The sequence below is a fragment of the Pelodiscus sinensis genome, chromosome 1 (assembly GCF_049634645.1).
Source record: "Pelodiscus sinensis isolate JC-2024 chromosome 1, ASM4963464v1, whole genome shotgun sequence".
In the NCBI taxonomy this organism is placed as follows: domain Eukaryota; kingdom Metazoa; phylum Chordata; order Testudines; family Trionychidae; genus Pelodiscus; species Pelodiscus sinensis.
Genome location: NC_134711.1, coordinates 146479832 through 146501957, shown reverse-complemented (window position 1 = coordinate 146501957; position 22126 = coordinate 146479832). Strand labels below are relative to the sequence as shown.

The 22126-nt window shown below is 47.2% G+C and overlaps 2 protein-coding genes across 5 annotated transcripts in view; one reads left to right on the top strand and one right to left on the bottom strand.

Annotated features, from left to right (window-relative positions):
• Positions 1-22126, bottom strand: part of LSAMP (limbic system associated membrane protein) — a 1540275-nt gene that overhangs the window by 1956 nt on the left and 1516193 nt on the right. The window contains exon 9 of one of the 3 annotated variants that reach the window (XM_075906354.1): positions 9481-10712. The exons of 1 other annotated variant lie outside the window; for it this stretch is intronic. The gene's annotated coding sequence lies outside the window, so the exon portion shown is untranslated. Of the gene's footprint in view, positions 1-9480; positions 10713-18183; positions 18538-22126 lie in introns of those variants that run through there. One more of the 3 variants, XM_075906357.1, reaches the window with a different exon arrangement.
• GAP43 (growth associated protein 43) overlaps positions 1-22126 on the top strand; it is an 87345-nt gene that overhangs the window by 57627 nt on the left and 7592 nt on the right. The gene's annotated exons all lie outside the window — the stretch shown is intronic.

The following is a 22126-nucleotide window of genomic DNA, read 5'->3' as shown; positions in this document are numbered from 1 at the left end:
TGATTGACAACATGGAGACAGAGAGGAAAGGAAAAAGGTCCAGGAGTCCCAGCAGGTCTATGAGTGTGACATAATGAGTCAGTTAGCAAATCCAAATGGATGACCTACAGGTCCTGGATCCTCCACTTCTGCAATCTTTGGAGAACTCTGCTGTCACTGCTTCCTAACTGCCCCACATACCACATGGCACCATCCTACCACATCGTTATTCCTACCAAACTCCACTCCAGGACAGAGCAAGGAAAAGGAGCTTCATGCACACTGACCTGTGAGCACCATGACTACACTTGTTTACTCACATGGACATAAACATTTATTTCCTTTATACTTCTGAATTTTCATCCATTAAGTTATGTTGAAAAATTGTATACTGTTGCCAATGGGTTTTTTTTCCCATGGATTTTCTGCACTGGTTTTTTCCCACTCAATAAAGTTCAATTTGGGGACAGCCAAACTCTCTCATTAATTTGCAACAAACATTGCAGAATGCATAGTGTCACTCAAAGCAAACAGCATATGGAAATGTACCTCAAGCACCACAGAATTCATGGCTTGAGGAAAACACCCTGTTACATGTAGGAATATACAGCAAGCACTACACCCGATGCTCCAGGTCCAGAGAACACTCTGCCAGAGAATACTACTGTGGCTGATAGTTAAAGTGCCCTTTCAAAGCTGCCCTCAATCACATAGCTCCAAGTTGAGCTCTTGTAATAGCCCTTGTATGGCTATTCAGAGTTAGCAGGCAGTCACTCCCCCTCCATACGAACAGCAGCTTTCTCCCCTTTGCCTCTTAGATCTTCCTTTGGTGCTGTGGAGGTGGCCAGTGTACGGCTTCATGAACTGGGAAGCAAGGGACTAGGCTGGGCTGCCAAGAATCATTATTGGCATTTCAGAGTCACCAACAGCCAGTTGGAAAAGAAAGTCCCCAATTGCAGCTTTCTGAACAGTTCTGTGTTCTTAAAGATGGGAGTGTCATGCCCCTTCCCTGACCAGGTCGCTCCAATATTGATGAAGCCTTCTCAGTGGTCCTCCAACATTTGCATACCCACATAAATAGCCCCTCTGTTGATGTACTCTGTGGAAAGGTGGGCTGGTGCCAAAACAGGGAGACACATCTATTTTGCCATTGTAGTTGGAGAACTCTGTAACAAATCCCTCTGTTACTTCCTGAATGTGGCTGAGAGTCACAGACCTGCATAGTAGGAGACCATTAATGGTTCTGCTCACGTGTGAAAGTTCTGCATCCAATGCTTGTCATACCAAACCTGTCCTGTGATGTGGTCCCACCAGGGCTGTTTACTTCTCAAGCCCAGAATAGTTCTCTGTCATCTACAGTTGCTCTATGAACTAGGGATGTTAAATTGCGATTAGCTGATAATCCGTTGATAAGCACCGCTCTGCAGAGCCACAGCGGGGCTAGCTCCAGGAGCCAGTTTGAGCTCTGGGCTCTTACTACTTTTAAAATGCAGTGTCCTGGACCAGCTGTCCCAACTTGCACTGAGTCCAGCAGTCCATAGGGGTTGCTTCGGCACCAGTCCCTGTTCGTGGCGAATAGGGCTGGCTGCGGCCAGGGACTGCTTAGCAGAACAGCCCCTGCCTGTGGCCAGCCTGGGCTGCTGTGAACTGGGGCTGCTTGGCAGCAGCAGCACGTGGCCGCAGGGGGACCCAGCTCCGTGCCAGAACTCCCACGGCCAGGGGCTACTGCTGGAGTAGCCTCTGTGCCTTGGCCCGCCATGGGCAGAGGCAGCTTCACAGCAGCCTCCCCATTCTCCCCTGCTGCCTCTGGTAAAGGCAGTGGGGTGGGGGGGCAGGTGCCACTGCAGAGTTGCTGCTGGCTGCTCCTCCTCTTTGCTGCCTCTTATGTTCTTATAGTCTCACTTTTGCATCAACACGTGCTCTTCTGGTGAGTACACACAGCACTGACACAAGTAGGCAAGTATGCATGTGCCAGGTGATATATAAACTTTTGGTAGCTGCATACCAATACAACTTATGTCAACCAAAATTTGTAGTGTGGACATGGCCTACGTGAGCGAGCCAGCAGCTACTCTCAGTTGCACTGGTTTAAATCTAGGGTGTCTCCATTGAAGTCAGCGGATTTACTCCAGATTTATACAGGTATTTAGAGAGATCAGACTCCAGTCCAGTTGGTCTGAAGGAGTCTATGACAGCTGGTATGACATACACATGGTGGGGTGTAGGAGAATGTGCGAGTCATGCCAGTTTATACTCCCTTTGATCTTTCGTAGATTGCCTTAAGCTCATCTCTGAATTTAGCTCATCCTCACATCAAAAGCACTCTTAGAACATCAGGTAAGACCACAGTGAGACTCCGAACAAGTAATGTTCCTAAGGAAGCAAATTGATCTCCTGTAGTACAAAAATGAAGAATGCTTTCTCCTACATGTTGGAGTAACCTTAAAATGGAGCAGTCTCCCTGCTGCAGCTCTCAAAGGACTCTACATCACAGGATCCATGCACATTGGCAGTCACTTACTTCCTTAGAGAATTCAAGTCTCCAGGGACACTTTTCAAGATGTTAAGCCTTTGTTTTGAGTTGCCTCAGACTACTGATCCAGGGACAACAGAGGGAATACTGCCTATATAAAGATTTGTCTATGGGAAGCCCTGTCGATTTGCTAATGTGTATGGTCTCATCTATGCTGGAGGGTTGGCGTGTGGAACTGAAATGTTCGCATTAGTCTATGTATAACTGGCACAGTACAAAGCACCTTTACTATTGATCTTATTTCCGTTGCACTTGACTCTGCTGCTACACAAAGCAGCATAGGAAAGTGATGCACCTTTGCCCTTGGAGAACAGTGGTGGAACTGTAACCTGCAACCAAGTTTGCCAACACTTCTTGCCTACCATAGTTTTCCACAGTTCCAAGTGAGCAACAAACATTAGCACTGATGGTAGGTAGCATGACCCACCTCTATAAAACTGGAGCCAGAGTTTCTGTTGCCCTGTGGTCTTCTTCGTAGTGTATGTGCAATGTGCTTCAGGTGGCACACGGTGAGTATTTACCGGATTCGGTCTGCTGGTTGGGTCATTAACTTCTCTGACTTGGGCTGGGTACCACAGTGTAAGTGTAGTGGGTGTGTGCTTACAGTGCATTTTGCACTGGTGTAAATGGCTACACACGGTGCAGAGCAAGGGAGTATCAGACACCACATCTTCGGAAGGCTTGTAGCAAAGTTGTGGATACAAGCTTGGTGTGTGAGTAGTTAATGTGCAGCATTGCACAGTTTTCCAGAGTGTATGAGCCGTAGGTGGCCCATGCTTCTCCTTTCGAGGATGGAGCATCCTAGCCTTGTAACGTGTGATAGCCGGCAATACAAAAATCAATGCTAGACAGAGCGATCACAGTGAAGTGTAGCTAGCTGTTACGTGCATGGCCATGCAGGGCACTGCAGTCATAGATTTGCTTTATACCAAGATCTGTTAGGCTGAATGTTGCAGCTGAACACTAAACATGTCAAAGATCAGATGGGATTTATTACTCAAAGGAGCAAATCCAAGAGAGCAGATGGGTTTATACAGCGCTGTACTTGGTGCTGAAATTCCTTTAAAGTGAGAGCACTAATTCCTCAGTAAAATGGTAGGATTAGGCAAATTCCACCTGGTCAGTGAGCTCAGATTAGCTGAACATTCCTTGCGTGCTTTATAATTGCTGCAGTTAGTTAGACCAGGGCTGGGCAATAATTTTTGATTGGGGGGAGGGAGCACTCCAAGATTTTGGAAAGTAGTTGAGGGCTGCACTCTTCCATGATATTAATGGAGGAGGTATGGGGTCTGGGATGGTGGTTGGGTGCAGAAGGGATTTTGGGGTAAGGGAGTGGGGTGCAGGAGGGAGAATTGGGTGCAGGAGGCAGCTGTGACCAAGGGCAGAGAACTGGGTGCAGGGGTGTGGTTTGTGACCTAGGAGAGGGGACTGGAATGCAGGAGTTTGGGTTGTGACTTAGGGTGGATGGGGATTGTGAGCTGGGGCAGGGGATTGGGGTGCCAGGTCTGGGAGGGGTTATGGGTGCAGGAGGGGGGCAGAGGATTTGGGTATGTTGAGTGGAGGTTGGCAGAGGGTTAGGGAAGGGAGAGGCTGGGGTGCCAGAGGCAGGCTTTGGTCAGGAGACTTACCAGCCAGAAGCCCAACTAGCCTGTCTGCCTGCCTGCCGAGCTAAATGCTTGCAGAGCTTAAAACATTTCTCAGCCAGCCTGCCTGCCTGTCCCACACCTGCTCAGGCTGCAGGGCCATGTGCTCGTGTGAATAATTGAGCTGGAGGGGAGGGGCTGTGGTGCTTCATGTGCTGTCTGTTATTCAAACAGGCAGCACCCATTGACTAATTTCTGGCCAGAAGCTGACCAATAGGATTGTGCTGAAGCCTTCCCCCTCGCCCTGGGATCACAGTTTTGAAAAAGAAACGACCCTGCAGCTGCTTTTCTGAGCGGTGTATGGGGCAAGCAGGGAGCCTGCCTGGGGCTCCCTGCTGCATCCGTGGGCTGGATCTGGTGGCTTGGTGAGCCAGATTCGGCCCACGGGTTGTATTTTGTCCAGGTCTGAGTTAGACTTAGTGGCCCTTCAGTGATCACTTCCAATCCATGCAGTAGCTTTCTGGACATAGCTAAGGTGCATCTAGGCCACTGGTGGGCAACCTGCAGCCTATGGACCACGAGCGGGCCACTGGGGGTTCACCTGTGGCCTGAGGACTCCCTGTCAGTCCTCTTCGCCCATGCACCTCTCTTGCACTGGGACACTGGAGTCCTGCACTTCCTACTCCTTCAGCTTCTTCCCAACACTTTCGGAGTGCCACAAATCCGCTGATTTGGGCTCCATCCCTGCTCCTCCACCCCAGAGAAAGGAACACTGTGAATCCGCTGATCGTGTAGTCCACTGAGATGAAGGAGGGTCACTCATGCAGCCAGCTCACTATTCTTGGTTTCCCATTGCTGACCTAGGCACTCTGAAATTATGTAGCCATGCAAATGGCTGAATAGGAACATAAGAATTGCCAGCCTGCATCAGAGCCAAAATCCATCGTATCCAGTGTCCAGCAATGGGTAGTACCAGATACTTCAAAGGAAGGTATAAGAAACTCATAGCAGGCAGATGTGGGTTTATCCACCTCATAGGCTCATCCTGATCTCTGAGAGCTAGACTTTGGCTTAAAACTTGAAGCAGGAGGTTGAATATCTTTTCCAATGTTTCTGCTATTATGATAATGCTGGGTATCTTGATAGCTATATACATATTTTTCTGAATCTTGTTACATTCTTGACCTCAACACCATACTGTGGCAGTGAGTTCTACAGTTTAATCACCTATTGTGTGAAATTTGCCGCATTTTAATTGTATTGAATGTAGCCTTGTTTTTGTATTATAAGACAAGGAGCTCCCAATCTAATTTCTCAAGGCCATTCATTTTTATCCTGTCCCTATTATTCATCTCTTTTCTAAGGATGCGGCTACACAGCAGGGCTTAACTTGAAAGAAGCTATGCAACTTGCGCTATATCAATTGCATAGCTTATTTTGAAATTGAAATTGGGAGCGTCTACACAGCACTTATTTCAAACTCGAGCACTCTTCCTCCAACTTCCCTTATGCCTCATACAATGAGGGTTACAGGAGTTGGAGTAAGAAGTCCTCCAGCTTGACAGTATTTCAGTATTATTTCAAAATAACTACGTACTAAGTTTTTTGAAATAATGTTGCTGTGTAGACATACTGTAAGAGAAACAATCCAAGTCTTTTCAGTCTCTTTCCATACAAGAACTCTCTCAGGCTTTTGATCACTTTAGTGAAAAGTGATCTTTCCGCACTCTTTTTCAGCAATAACCTTTTTGAGGTAAGGTGCCCAGCAGTCCACGCTGTGTTCAACAGCAGGCTGCACCACAGACTTATGTAATGGCATTTTCATATTTTCTATATTATAAGCTCCATAGTATTGCATGTGCATCTTGTTTGCTTTTTTTTTTTTTTGCGTTATCGAAGGCTGGGCCAGACTAAAGCACTAAAGGAAAAGGCTACTTTTTTAACCCTGAAAAGAATATGACTCCATGCTTCATGTAAACAGACTTAGTTAGCAGTGATCAAGCTTAATTACTGGTCAAGGTACCACATAGCTTCCATCCATCTTTTTAGCCAATAGTAAATGTCTCTTTTTCCTCATGAAGGAGAGCCACAGGTATGAAGAGCAAGAGACGGAGGAGACGGGATGTTCGTAAGGATGACTGGATGTGACCGGGACCTGGGTGGCATTACAACTCTTGCTGAAGTGATAAGAAGTCCCTTTTGCATTTGAAAAACACATACAATTGTCTGCAAAACAGTAGCTACAGAAGGCCTCATAGACACAGTGCTGAAAAAGATGAGAGCAGCTAGGCTCTGTCAACACTTCCCCCAGGGGAAGCTGATGTGTAGAAACCTAGGCTCTGTCTACACTGGCGCCAGAGCTATGCAAATGAGGCTAAGCGTGGAATATCGCCAAGCCTCATTTGCATATCTGATGAGCCGCCGTTTTGCGGAAGAGGCTCTTGCGCAAGAAGGAGCTGTCTACACTGCCCCTTCTTGCGCAAGAAAAACCCTCTTGCACAATGCCATTACGCTGATTATTTTCAGGCATACTGGCATTGCGTAAGAGGGTTTTTCTTGCGCAAGAAGGGGCAGTGTAGACAGCTCCTTCTTGCGCAAGAGCCTCTTCTGCAAAAATGGCGGTTCATTAGATATGCAAATGAGGCTCGGCGATATTCCATGCTTAGCCTCATTTGCATAGCTCTGGCGCAAGATCGCGCCAGTGTAGACATAGCCCTAGAGTAGATACCCCTGGAAGAGGTGGGTAAAAGTACAAGAAAGATGGAAGCTAAAGTCGGGGGGATTACACCATAAAACTTTATATTAGTTGCTCTTCTTCATGCACTTCAGTCCTATGGCACCTTGGCATGTGGAGCTGATGCAAGGTGTAAAGAGGGGAGGGGAAGAGTTCGGTGTAAGGGCAAATGGGCCGAGTCCATTGCAGCCCAGACGTGAGTGAGGATAGCAATTCATCCCTTTCAGAGAGCTAAACTTTATTGGTAACTCAGAACCAAGAACATGGCAAAAACTTCATCCTATGCTGCCTCCCCATGACAGCTGGGACCTTCTTTGTTCTAGCTCTTTAGTTCCTCCCAACACACTTATATTCTGTCAAGTGGTCCCATTGGCAAACATGACCCAGTCGTAATGGCTGGATTTGAATGCATGAGATGAAATTGTGGTTCACACTGACTTGAATAGGGCCAGGATTTCACCTATGGTGTTAGCACCTGAGCCTAGAATAATTTGTTTGCAGAGTTGCTGCAGCTGTGCTGAGCCCATTAAGCTATTAGTGAAACAAGGTGTCTTTTATTACACCACATTCTGTTGATGCCCTGAAGAAAAGCTCTCTGTAACTTGAAAGCTGATCACTTTTATCACGAGAAGCTGGTCTAATAAAAGACTTTACCTCAGCCACCTTGTTTCCACAGGTTGACTGACAGAAGAGCTACATATCTCAATACAAGGCCTTAGGATATGATTCTAGGCCTCTGCCATTAGTCATTTTACAGGTGTGGAAAATTGGTGCACAATGCCAGCAGATTAGAGGGGTGGCATTTCACACCTCTGTTATACCATAGGTTGGACCTCCCTAGTCCGGTACCTTCGGGACCTGACTGGTTCCAAATAAGGATGTAAGCAAGTGCTTATGGGATAGTTGAGTAGCAACTCAACTACTTGCTTCCCTCCCCCCCACTTGCTGCCTCTATCCGAGAAAGGCAGCAAGAGTGGGAGCAGGAGCCCAGTGCTGGGGGTAGCTGGCTTTAAGCAGAGGACAGGGGAGGCAGAGGCACATCGGGAAAAGAGCGTGAGCAGGGACTGCTTCAGTCCTTGCTCGCACAGGTTCCCACTGCTGGCACTTCTACTTTTAAAATGTACAAGAGCCCTTTTCTTGCACATTTCAAAAGCAGAAGTGCCGCAGAGAGCACGGGGTGAGCAGGGACTCAAGCAGTTCCTGCTCACCCCATGCTCTCTGTGGCACCCCCCGCCCCCCATTGCTGCTTCTATGAGAAGCAGCAAGGGGGAGTGACAGGAGACAGTGCTGGGGGAGCTGGCTTAAAAGCCAATTTCCCCCAGCACAATCTCCAGGATGCTGCCTGGTCCCCCTCCACTGTCTCTCTCAGAGGCAGCAGGAGAGGGATAGGGGATGCTGCTGTGAAGCTGGGCTCCCCCCTCCCCACCGACAGGGGCTGTTGCTGCCAAGTAACCCGTGTTTGTGGCAGCCAGAGCTGGCCACGGACAGGGGCTACTGCTTGAGCAGCCCCTGCCTACGATCAGCCCTGGATGCCGTGAACAGAGGCTGCTGAACTCAGCGTGGGCCAGGTCTGATCAGTTCCGGCTCATGCTGATCACTGCACCTCTGCATTTTAATGTAGTTACAGCCCAGTGTCTCGTACTACATTTAAAATGCAGAGCTGTGGCACAGGTGGTTCTGGAGCTGGCACAAGCCGGGACTGCTCAGTTCCAGCTCCTGGAGCTACCCTCCCTGCAGCTCTGCAGACTGGCGCTTATCGACTAATCGTATAGTCGATACAAACTGTATGGACTATACGATTCGTCAGATAACCACATTTTAACATCCTTAGTTCTGGATGAGGGATCTACACCCCCTGCTATCGGACCCCCCCCCCCAAGCCATGGACCGGCCAGAGGCCCCACTACCCTACTGATCCCCACCTCCCTTTTGCCTTCCATGCTGGGCAGCCACACTCCCGGCCGCACCTGGCAGCCCCACTGCAGTACACTAGGCAACCCTGCTGAGCAGTCCTAGTGGGGTGTGTCGCGCAGTTCTGTTGCAGCACACCGGGCTCTCGAGAAGAATTTTAGCTCTTTCAAAGTTCATCAGACACCTGGCTATTTTCTCATTCAGTGTTCTGCTTGGCTTGCTTTTGACATGTGGGCTAGCAGATGTAGAAGAAAGAAGGTAAAAAGGGGAGTAAACTGCAGCTGACCCTACGCTAACATTGTATGCGTGAGTGTGTGTTGGGATGTGCTGGGGTGTGTGTGTTGTTTTGAGAGAAGTGTTTTGGGGAGGAGGTTACATATTGCAGTTTTTCAGTGTTTTGAGATCAGCTGTGTGGGGTTTTTGAGCACATGTGCTTAATTCTGAACAGGAGTTGAAGCAGCAGCTGCACAGAGAAATAATTTAGGTGTCACCATGAAAACTGCTAGGGTGAATCATTTCAAGGATAGCCGTCCATTCATATTCTTCTCTCTTGGTCCCTCTCCCATTTGGCTCCACATGGGTCCCTCTGTTTCAACTGAAATCTGCCACTGCTCCACAGTGAGCTTAGTGTAACATGGAGAGATGAGCAACATGGATTCCAGGAGCTGTTGATACACTTCAGTAGAAATGACTGCCCATCATCTGAAATAAGTTCTCACTGGCTCAGTCTTTATAAATCCCACAATGACATTTTATGGCTCCACAACACTGGATTAACTCTTCTTACTAAAGTCTTTTGGACCATTATGATAACATTTCTTTTAGACACATTGCAGAGATGGGTCAAGTTTCGCCACTCACTGTGGCCCTGATCAATTATGAAGATGACACAATACTTACTATTAATTATTAATATGAATAATATATCACACTTCTTCACACTTTACAGACACTCCCTTATTAAAATAAAGCCATGTTTGGGGCAGTACAGTATAAAGTAGTTGTTCAGCATTAATTGACCTTGCTATCCAACCTTTTGGGAAAAGAAGTGAATAATATAAGATCTAGTTTAAACCATTGAGAAATGTACCCATAGACCAGTTAGAGACTTCTGATTGTAAAGTTCATTGAAAGATGGCTCCTGCAGGTGACATAGTGCCTTAACACAATGAGAGCACACTAGTTAAGTAGCAACTCACAAAAAATACCATCCCTAAATGAATCAGCCACGGTACTTAATTGGAGCGAGCTCCATCCACGCTCTGACAGTTACTGAAATGCCACAACATATACTCTTTCTGGTCAACTGAGAAGCTCCTTAACCTGCCAAGACCTGAAATTAGCCTTGCATTGCAACATAGGATGTTCTTAACACCTAACGCTGAATGGGCCATGGTGTTCCTGATATTGTTTTAGGGGCGCCACACTGTAGTAAAGGGGAAAAAAACCCTGAACTCTGAATTCAATTCAAGGCAGGTAAGTAAGGAGGCAACTGATGGCCAACTATTTTAACGGGTATTTATTTGTAAATCCTATGGGTGGGTTCTCAGTTGGCTTCAATGGAGCTATTCCGATTTAAATCAATTGAGGGGGCAGACCCTTTGTTTGCCTGTATATTCCATTAGTGCTTGGGGATGTTAGGGTCCATCCTACATCATTTGCACAATGCAAGCTCAATCAGCAATATCAAAAGAACAATGACTACCACGTAGCACTTTGCAGCTGTAGATTTCAAAGCATTTATGGGGAAAAGCAGGGATCACGATTCCCATTTCAGGACTGGAGACATCAAGGCACAGAGAGGTGAAATGTCTTGTTTGTGACCAGCCAGTGATTCAGTGTCAATGTCATGGCTACGATCCAATGCTCCTGATTCTCAGTCCAAGGCCCTACCCACCGAGACCTCTGGTCTTCATCGGTGGAATGCCCATCAGCTGTAACAGATGTTCTACATAAATGGCAGTTGCAGGATCTGGAATACAATAAGAATTCTGTGTGAACAACAGTCCCGTAAACTGCTTTAGCCATTTTTAATATCTCTATGTAAATTCATCCGTGTTGATGAGCCTTTGCAGCAGCCACGTTTGTCAGCCCCGCCTTCTCTCTGCATTCTGGCCAATGAACCATTGGATGGCAAGGGCTAGAGAATGATACAAGTGAAACTAGGAATGGCCGATGAGAAAGGTTGGCTCTCAATCTCTCACTCTTAAAATATCAGCGGTTGTATGAACTTAATATGGAGAGTGCTAGTTAGTTCCCAGTGACTGCGATTCACCTCACAAAGCCCACCCCCACTGCCAGCCATTGTTGTCCGTCTCAGCAGAGAGCCAGAATGCATGGACCATGGAGATTGAAGCCCATGGAGCTCGTCTAGGGCAGGGGTGAGGCCCAATGCTAGGGTAGTACGAGGAAACCCGTCTCTGCCACCTGTACAGCAGTTGTTCTTTGGACCAACAGCAGACTTCAATCTCAGGGGGCTTCAACTCAGCACTTGTCAGGGCACTCAACAGACACACAACGTGAAAGAAAATGTTTCTTTGTGTCTCCAGCTAGAAACCTTCTTCAGGCCTGTAGCCAAATGACTGAGGAAGATGGATGGAGTCATTGATTTTTACCAGAGGGACTAAAGCCAGCCGTTCCTTAGTAACGGAGATGACAACTCTACTACTCTTGTGCTGGGTAGAAATGGATAAAGGGGCCAGCCTGGCCGGGGAGAGACAGTCTGATGGACCACTGTATGGAAATGCTGAGTGCGACATTCACCCCACCTGGCTGGCATGAGATGGAGACATGAAGCTTATATAAAAAGCACCCATCTACTTATCCATGGACTTGTTGAATAGCCTTGCCTGCAGTGTCCCTTGTGGAAGAAACAGAACTAAGTGGTAACAAATTGAAAGGAGACTTGTTATCAAAGCTGTAGGACACAGACCTAGTGGTTCTGTCTGGTTCGATAGCACCTTGATTGACCAAGACTACTGTGCTGCCTTGCATCACTGCACAGGGGAACTGTTAGGAACTTATAGTTCACTATATTACTCATTGCTAGTTTCCTTCACTAGCCATAAGGACTAGTGCTGTAGTCAGGTCCTGGTGTCAGGAAGCAACACTGATAAGACAAATGGCTATTCCATGGGATTGCTACATTACTGGTCCCTATGTGCCTGGCAATGCAGGGAAAGAGTGAGAGATACTGCAAGATGAGTGGGCAGCAGCTTTTGGAATGTCTGTCTGTGGTCAATCACCAATTCTGACTTGCTTGCTCACTCAAGTATCTACTTCCATTCAGTTGTGGGGCCTAAAAGACTATAAGAAGTCTTTAAGTCATCTCCCGTAAATCACTGTTGCAGCCAAAGCCAAGCAGTCTGGAAACAAAAGCCGCCCACCACTCTCTAATCAGTGGAGACAAAGACAGTATTTGTGAGGAAGAAATGACAGTGGACCCATAAGTGGCTGAGCTGCATGGCGGATGGGAAGAAATAAGCAGCAACCAATTACGTTAACACACTCAATCACAGATTTTCCTAGTTTGCTAATGTAACCTAGGGCCGGCCCAGGCACAGTCAACGAAGGACTGGATAATTGTATTTTCCTTGACTAAGGAAAAGAGGTACAGTTATGGTCAACCAGTAGAGGGCTCTCCTCAGACAATAGCACATGGGGAATATTTTTTTGGCAGAAAAGACAGAGAGGCCTTAAGCTTCACTACTACAGGCTTCTGGGCCTTATTGATCACTCTTCAAGCATCGATAAGCCACTTACCTCTTCAGGATTTTAAACAGCATAATCCAGAAAGCATTTCCATACTAACTGGACCTATCCTACAAGGCACGCAACTCACTACACACCCGTGTTATTACCCAGCACAGCAGGTCATTTCTGGCTGTACCTCCCATAGATAATAAATAAGTTAAATGGCTTTAGACATTTCATCTCTTCTTCCAACCAACTTGCCAAAGTGGCCTTTACATGGGCTTGTGCACAATATTGTTTGCAGCTAGTTTCCATCCGCCTCTTGTAAGCGAAGTTTAGCATATTGCTACAGGGCCGCTTGTTCCAGTCTTGACTGGGGAACATGCAGTTTATCCTATTTCCCTTTCAGACCAGTGTCATACTGTGGCCATTGACTACAGTGCAGTTACTGCTTATGTACCCCAGTGTGAGAGGAGAAGCAGACCCAGCATGCATTCCATCCTCCACATCTGCTGGCTGATACAGTTAATTTTAAGAGTGTGTCCATCAACTTTTTAGCAGCAAAGAGCATCTCCGCTGGCCTATGACTGGTTGTTAGACTCTTCCTATGGGTTGTTTGAGGCATTGGATCCCACAACCTAGATCAAACCTCCCAACCCTATCAGAGCCAAGTTGAGTTGTTGTCTACCTCCGGTAAGAGAATTACACCAGTGCCCTCTGCTGTCCTGAGATCTGCACTGCACCGGGCAACAATGGAGAAGCCTTGTCTTTTTCAATATGTGGCCCGATTGGGTAATTTTAAAGAGCTGGGCTTGCCACTGCGCTCCCTTCATTTTATAGCCGCCTAGTGAGGGATGCTCTCTTATTGAGCCTGAATTCATTAACCAAGTAATTGAAGTCTCATTGTAAAAAGCCTGTCGGCCAATTAAAACAAGGCAGCTATTGAAAGGCAGCTGCCCCTTAGTTTCTGGATGCAGCATTCAGAAGTTCAGAGGGTGGAAAGTCCCTCCTGCAGGGTACAAACTGTGAGAGGTGGTTTAAAAAAAATGCCCAGATGCTAATTAAAAATTGGAATTCTTTATCCCGCTGGCAGCCATCTTAAATGGACAAGAATGCCAGTGGAAACATTGGTTAGGCCTCCTGTAAGACTTTTCAGACGGGCTTCCCTCCTGCTTTGTCATTGTTACTTTGCTCTGTCCTAGAATCCCAGGTGCCTGGCCCCAGCTGCAGTCATTTACACTAGTGTAATGTGCTTGCAGAGCAGGTGTACAATGCACTCATAGCTTCAGAGCATGTGCTGGTTAGAAGAGGCCATTAGATTAGCTAATCTGATTGCCTGCATAATGTAGAGCACAGCGTGTCCTCCAGTTACCCTTCTCTTGGGCCCAATAACGTGTGTCAGATTTGTAAAATACAAATTGGGGATGCTGTCAACTCACTTTTCTGAGACATGCTGTGTATTGAAGTGGTCATGATAGTGTTAACTGGGTTTACCTAGTGTATTATTGGATGGAGCCATGCTTCACTCACTCAATGCTGCTGGCAGGTTTTTTTTTCACCACAGCCTGGTTGAGGTAAGATAGCACGTTCCTAACCAGCAATACTGGGAGTAGATTCATTTTTTTTCTTTTTGTTGCACTGAGCAAAATAAATATTTGGCCAGATTCTCCACTGCTACTGAAGTGCCCTAGCCCTGCTGGACCAGCTCAGAGACCTTACATCAGCCACATAGCTGGTTCATGTGTGGGGAGGTATAAAGGTGTTTACAGCCAGCTTTGCCTGAGGGGTGCAGCTAAGGGCTTTGGGACTTTACAGATGACGTCCTGGCGTCCATTTTGCATGAATGTTAAAGCGTCACAGAGCTTTCCTCAAGGAGGGGCTTTGCCCCTATGCTCTACAGAGGAGACATTTTGCACTACAACCTGTCTGGCATGCAGTATGCTGCATATGAAAAAGCCTTATTTGCCTGTCATTTAAGTCAATGGCACCATCTCCTTTGACTTCAGTGTGAACAGAATCAGGCCCTACTGCCACACCAGCGGTGGTTGCATGTCAGTGGCTCTAGTGGTATATACAGTAAAACTCCAGTTGGCCGGCATCCAGTGGTCCAGCACTCCTGCTAGTCCAGCACCACCTGGAACCCATAAGTGCTCCAGGCAGTCGGACAATTGGAGCTGCTCTGCCCTGGGCTTCCCGGAGTCAGTCGCTGGTCAGTTTCAGCTGCGGCTGACTTGGGGAAAGTCTGGGGCAGAGCAGCTGGGGTGCTGCCGGGTTGGTCCTGCAACACTGCCCCCGCCCCCAATCCCCTCCACCCTAGACCCCTCATAGCCCCTCCTTCTGATAGTCCGGCATAAAAATAATCCCCTGGGTCCTAAAGGTGCCGGATTATTGGAAGTTTACTGTAATTGCAAAACCCTTTGGGCTTTTGTGAGTTGCTGTGTGCATGAGAAATATAATTAATGTCTTTGATGTGGAACTCTGGCACTGTTGCCCTTGTTACTACTGAAGGCATTTGTCAACAAGATGGCCACTGGCAGATGGAGACTCAGAAAGATCCAGTAACTCTTGTTTTGAAAATAGAGGGACTCTGTGTGTAAATAGATGGATTTTTAAAAAAACCTAAAACATTTGCTTGAAATAAGGCGGGGGGGGGGGGGGGAGAGGAGGGAGAGGCGACATTTTAAAGCCCATCCTATTTTATAATCACCCACATCCCTGGACTGATAGCATCTCAAGCGGGCGAGGCACAGATTCATAGAGTCCAGAAGCTACTGCTGAGATCATCTCATTAACCTCCCCCCTCTATAGCAGAGGCCACAGAGCAGCTCTAATGCCTAGGGAATATCTAGGTAGGAGGCTACCCCTGGTTTCCATGGCAATCTGGCTTTTTGGAAGGCCTGCAGGTTTCACGAATCCCCAATTTATCAGCCTTGTAGCGTGTATATTAATGGACAGTGGGCAGTGAGGCGAAGCATGAATGGTATGCATCCATTGGCTGGAGGCGGAGAGGTGGGTGTGGGGCTGTGTAGTAAGGCTGAAGCAATTTGGTCTCTTGTCACTTGGCGATGAAGGGGGAGTGTATGGGGGGGAGGCAACTGTCATCAATTTAGAAGGCACTGGAAGCATTTTGCTGCAAAGAGGGAGCACTACTGTCTCCATGTCCAGTTGGGGAGAGGCACATGCACAAGGCTTGTGTCCTGTGTCGTAATAGACACAATGTGGCTCCACAACAAAGAGGACACTGTATTTAGAGCCTAATCAACCCAATGAGAGAGAGAGTGTAGATCCCATCGCTCTGTGCACACCACTCATCTTCTTAGCCCTATCAGTGGGTAGCAATGCTCTTGTTCGGGCTGCCACCTCTTTTTAAAGTCAACCCCTGGGACAGCCTTTCTTTGGCCTACAGCCTGCGTCTTCACCTTTGCACAACCATCACACGATTACAAAACCCTTTCATAGGCTGCCTTAGCAGAACTGCAGCAGGAAAACATGCACCTGTGGATTGCACCTGTCTATGTAACGTTCATCACCAGTGCTGCTCCCCCACCCCGCTTGTTTTTTTTCAAAACCGTGCCCCTGAAACGGCTGTATCCTCGGCCACACCAACTTGTTGGCTGAGCTAGACCTCTGTGTATAGGCAATTGCCTTATACACTTGCATAATTCCCATGGTAAGAATTTTTCTTGCCTGCAGAGTTGGCGTCTCTGCTGGGCCTTTAGGTTTCTTTTTACATCAAGTCATCTCTTATTGCATTTTCTTCCTGACTGCACAATTGGCCACAGATGGGCTGAGGAAAACTGAGCACTGCACACCCTGTGCCTTGACACAAGTTCCCACGCATATTTCCCAGAGCATTCTCTATAGATTGAAGGGTCCCCAAAAAGAGGGCACAGATATGTTGCAGGGGGGCACTGCTACATGGAATGGGGACATCTTTTGCAAGCTGTGTGGCAATAAGAATATCGTAGCAGCTGTTGCATGTCATACTCCACAGGTGGAAGCAAATGAAAACCTGAGCACCAATCAGGTCATGACTTGCCTTACTCTTCTGTGCTGGTACTAATGCTGAAAAAGTGGGCCATTAGCAGGTGTGCCCAACCTTAGGTTTTGGCCTGAGACAGGATTTTGTGGACTCTCTCAGACTCTAAATCCATCTGAAATTTCCAGGCTTGTGGTTCTGCAGCAGCTGTAGCAGCCAAGGCCATGGGTACTACAACAGTGACAGTAAACTGTGCGCAGGCTGAATGGCCTAGTGGTAAGGTGGTTTACTAAAGAGGCCTGGGTTCCCTTCCTGGATCTGCTACAAACTTCCTATGTAACCTTGGTCAAGCTACTCAGTGTTGTGCAGTTGTGACCATTCCCCCCACCCTCTCTAAAATGGTGCTAATGGAACTGTTCACATAGCTGGGTGTGTGTTTGGACTAGACCAGGGAAATGCTACTATCAGGACAGGGTCATGATACAGGCTAAACACAGCTCAGGGTTCATTTCAAGTGTCTGTACTGTGTTAGTGTATGTTATATAAACATACCCAAAATCTATATTAAAATTAAGGTTGCCAAGTCAAGCCTCTGAAAATTAGGAAATGCTACCATTAAGGCTGCCTCAAGGGATTGGGCTGGTTCAAGAGAGCGATTAATGGAGCCTTTATCACTTCACGTTAGGGATGTTAAATTTAGTTTAATCAACTAATTAATGGATTTTCCATCAACTAATCCATTAGTTGATAAGCGGGGGATCCGCAGTGGGGTTAGCTCCCGGCTTTTGCTTATTTGATAGTCGACTAGTCACTTACATCCCTGCTTCACAACCAGCTGAGAGAGGAGCCAAAAGTTGTTGGCTGCTTTTCCTCCCCCTCCGCCCCCGATCAGTGATTCCCAAACTTTTCGGCATCATGCCCTCTTTTTGATTTTTGAAAAACTCTCCTCCCTCTCCCCACCAATAACAGCAAAACTTAAGCAAAAAAACCAAAAAAACTGACCGGGGCAGCAAAACTTGATGGGGTGGAGGGCTGGGTCACCTCGTGCCCCTCCTAGAATTTCTTCACGCCTCCTAGTTTGGGAACCCATGCCCTAGCAGGGGACTGGGAATTAAATCTGATATTGCGGATTCTATTTCATCTCTGCCACCAACTCCAGGAGTGATCTTGTCAAATAATTGTTTCTTTGGATTCCTCAATGTCCCCATATGTAAAATGGGGATGAAGATACTTTTCAACCTCTTGAAAATGGCTGTGAGCATTAATGTTTGTAAAATGCTTTCAAAACATTGCAGGAGAGAAAAAATTCCCTTTGCCTACAATCCACTAATTCAAGCTTAGATTTTGTTTGATGCACCTGTTTAAGGATCATTGTACAAATGTTCTGGACTACAGCACAACACTGTCAGGCCATCAGGATCTGGAGAATGGGAACACAAGCACCTCAAACCTCATCACCTCCAACCTTACAGATCCCACTGTAATTGTGTTGAAGAAACATCTGTCACAGTTCAGAGCACTTTTCCATGCTCCAGCAAAGGCACCCACTTCCTCAATCATCACCTCTCCTTGGCGGAGACCTCTCTCTCTCTCTCTCTCTCTCGCCTTCCTGATCAGGGTTTTTCCCGGCTGCACAGTTCCCTCTCTATGCTGCGAGTTTTCCAGCAAAGCAGACTGCATAAACTGGCCCGTGTCTATGCTGTACTTTCTTCTCCAAGGCTATAAACAGTTGCCCCACAGCTATACGTCACCACACAGCTCTTTGTAATGAAGGACATTTATTCTTAAGGCGAAAACAGCACAAAAATATTAAAACAATAAAAGAACGTACACACATTCCAGCAACTTTGCCAGAGATCACCCCACCTCCAGCAAGATCTCTGGGAAGTGATTAGACCTTCAAATCCACATAAGTGATTCTTCTGTGATTATAATTTTATAACAGCTTTTGTTCAGAGCAAGAATACACATGCATAAGTCAGAATCTCCTTTATACAACTGGGGCCTTGGATCTTCAGATTCTGGGAACCGGTAATCAGCAAAGCATGGTTCTGTCCACAGGGTGTAGCCTCAAATGGTTGGGTCCAAAGGTGGAAATTTGCATTGGCCTTCTCGCGGGTATTTCCTAGGAAACACACTTAATATTTTTATACAGAAAATTCCTCCTTGTTTAAAATAGTTTTTTTAAGCTCATGACTCATTCCCCAAGTGTGCTTTGGCTATGTCTCCAGCTCAAAGACTAGTCCTACACAGTCATTAACTTTCTATTCAATACAATGACTCCAAAGGTCATTAAACTGAGTTCAACAAGGATTTTCGATAATATTGCAGGAAATTTCTCCAACTATAATAAGATCCATCAAGAACACCATGCACCAGGAGAAACTCAAACACCCAGTTTCTAGAAGGAAGCCACCTGCCTGACTGGTAACATCTTTAAACAATAGAGAATAACTAGGGATGTTAAATATCGAATAATTAACTAATCAAATAGAAGATGGGATTTTCATTGACTATTCTGATTAGTCTATAAGGGTCCCTTTGCCTTTGATCTGTAGCAAGAGCCCTCCTGGGCTCTTGCTACGGCTCAAAAGCAGAAGCCCTGCAAGGTGCACAGGGCCAGCAGGGAACTGGCCCCACGCTCCCTGTGGCACCTAAGGCTCTTGTAGTCCCCTGCTGGTCCCCTGCTCCCTGCGAGGTTTCTGCTATTTCAAAGGCAGAAGTCTCACAGGTAGCGTGGGACCAGCAGGGGACTACCCCGCTGGCCCTGAGCCTCAGCCTTTAAGAGCCCCGCTGGGACTCTTGTACATTCCAAAACCAGAATCGCAGCAGAAGTGGCAGTAGTGGAGACTGCTTCAGTCCCTGCTTGGCCATTTCCCACAGTGCTTCTACTTCTCCTGCCCCACGTGGAGATAGTGCTGGGGGCAACTGGCTTTTAAGCTGACACCCCCCAAGCTCCTACTGCCCCCTTGCTTCCTCTGTCTGATAGAAGCAACAAGGGGTGGGGGAAGTGACTAGTCGATTAGTCGCTTACATCCCTAAGAAGAAGAACCTGCAACTCCTGCTGCTTAATTCAAGATCACACATCCAACAGAACCAGCACCATCCAGGACTCTCCATATGTCACAAACCAAGACAGATCACAGAATGCACCAGGAACAGCAAAGATCCACATCCAAAGATCTGCTCTAGGAATTATTTTGTGGGTGCAGTATGACCCGTGTTATACAGGAGGTCAGACTGGATGATCACAATAGTGCTCTCTAGACTTAGAAGCTATGTCTACACTCGCGGCTTCTTGCATGAGAAATATGCAAATGAGGCTAAGCGTGGAATATCGCCAAGCCTCATTTGCATACCTAATTTTTGCAGAAGAGGCTCTTGCGCCAGAAGTAGCTGTCTACCCTCTTGTGCAATGCCATTCTTCCTGAAAATAATCAGCATAACGCTATTGTGCAAGAGGGTTTTTCTTGCGCAAGAAGGGGCAGTGTAAACAGCTCCTTCTGGTGCAAGAGCCTCTTCTGCAAAATGGCGGCTTATTAGGTATGCATATGAGGCTCAGCGATATTCCACGCTTAGCCTTATTTTCATATTTCTCACGCAAGAACCTGCGAGTGTAGACAAAGCTGGAATGTATTACTCCACGTACTGCTACGAACACTTATATGCAATAGCAGGGTAAGTTATGTGGCCTAGTACTAGAATAGCTCCAACAGCTCTCAGAGAATAGTGATAAATAGCTGCTTCTCCTCTTCAGTATCTAAGAGTCTACTGGGAGAAACAGTGAGAGGCCATGGGTTCGGCTGCCAAAAGCATGCCAACGACATTACGCTGTGTAGCTCATTCTCTACTAATGCTACTAGAATGTCTACAGGAAATAAGCTCTTGGATAAAGACCAGCTGGCTCATGCTGACCTCAGGCAATAGACTGAAGAGATGCTGACTGGCAGAGCAAATACTTTGAAGAGCTTGTCGATACCTTGTCTCGAACTATTGCTGAAGATGCACAGCCCCCATTTGTCAAAGTGTGAAGCCTCGGGTTCCTATTTGATTCCTCGTTAAGTTTGGATGACCAAGTGGCATCAGTAGCTAAAAATGTCTTGTGCCTCCTACAGATACTAGCTAGGAAATGGTTGTTTCTTTCTTTGTACAAGTACCGGATCCAGAAATTTGTTCCCTCAAGGTTGTATTTCTGAGATTCATTTTACCTGAAACTGAATGTGAAGATGATAGGCCGGCACCAGTGTGTTCAGAATGTTGCTGCCTGTCTTTTCCATAGTTCTGGCCTTGGTTCAGGCTCTTCACCTAGCACCAGTCCTGTTCCAGTGACAATTAACGCTGTGGGCCTCGTTTTCAAAACAATCAATTGATCAAGCCCCAGCTGCATCAAAGACTGAATTCCAATTGATGAGCCACTCCGATTTCTCTGCTCCTTTAAGACCGGCGCTGTTCCGGAGCCCAGAATGAAGCATGAGTAAACTGGAGACACAGCATCTGGCCATGCATCAGATGTGGGGAGGATCACCGGCTGCTCTCTATGCTGCACTGTGTCTGTGGACCGTGTCCTTTCCAGGGCTAGTCACATTAAAAAAAAAAAAAATCCAAACAAAAACCAACCCCTTTAAATATACAGCCAGAGCGAGCTATCTGCTACAGCATGTTCATTCAGTATGGCTGGGTGTTGCGGGTGAGGGAACATGTTCTGTGACAACACAGTAAATTGAGCTAATACCCATCCCTTGGCATTGGTCGCTCTTGCCAGCTGACAGTTATGTACTTTTGGCGCTAGTGAATGAAGCGCCAAGAACCCCCAGTCCGAGTCCCTTGGTGAGGTGGATCGCTATCTTTATGCTAGTTCCATGTGGGGTGCAAAGTGTACTTGAACGATAAGACTGTGCTGCTTTGGCCGTGCTCTGTGGCCCAAACCCTTCCTCAGTGTAAAGGCACTGAAAGCAGCAGTGTTTGACCATGGCCCCCACTGCACTGGTTCAATGCTTCTCTCCCTCAGTACATCCTCTAATGTGAAGGGATGCTCCCCTACTGCCTTCGACGACAATGAGCTGCCAGACTTTTCCTTCCAAGTACAAGCTAAAGCACCCTTGAAACGAGCCTCAGTGCTGCTTTTGCTGCTGTGACGAGAGGCCACATTATTAGGGATAGAAATGTGGCTGAGTTAGTCCAATTCATTAGGGAGGCTGTGCTGCCTGTAAAGCAGTAACAGACTTCCTGTCCCCCTCCCGGGTGGGTTGGAATGGATCAGAAAGCATTGCTTTGCCAAGGCTGAGCTAACGCACTGACTCCGTAAAGCAGTAGACAGCAGTGGAAAAAAAAACAACCTGCCAGCAAAGGCTTAGCCAGCCCCTTCAGCTGTTGGGCACAGCGGCGTAAACGTGCGCGTGGGAGGGCTGGGAGTGTGGAGGGAATTAGGGGAGTCAGTTCTTCCTGTTTCCAAGGAAGCGGTGTGTGTAAATGTGATTGTAGCAGGGTTAGTGCCACACATTCGCAGAGAGCAGTGCGCCTCTTTAGTCCCGCCCCTTCCCCTCTCCTGATCTCTCTGGAGAGATGCCAGTCAGCCAAAGTTGGAGGGTTTCCATGGCAACCAGGCAGCTGGTGTCTAGACACTGTGAGAGGTGCCTTGCAATTGAGCTGCAATTCTCATTCCCCGCAGTCCGACCCCCCCCACTTCCTCTTCTTTGCTTTCCATTTACTGCACA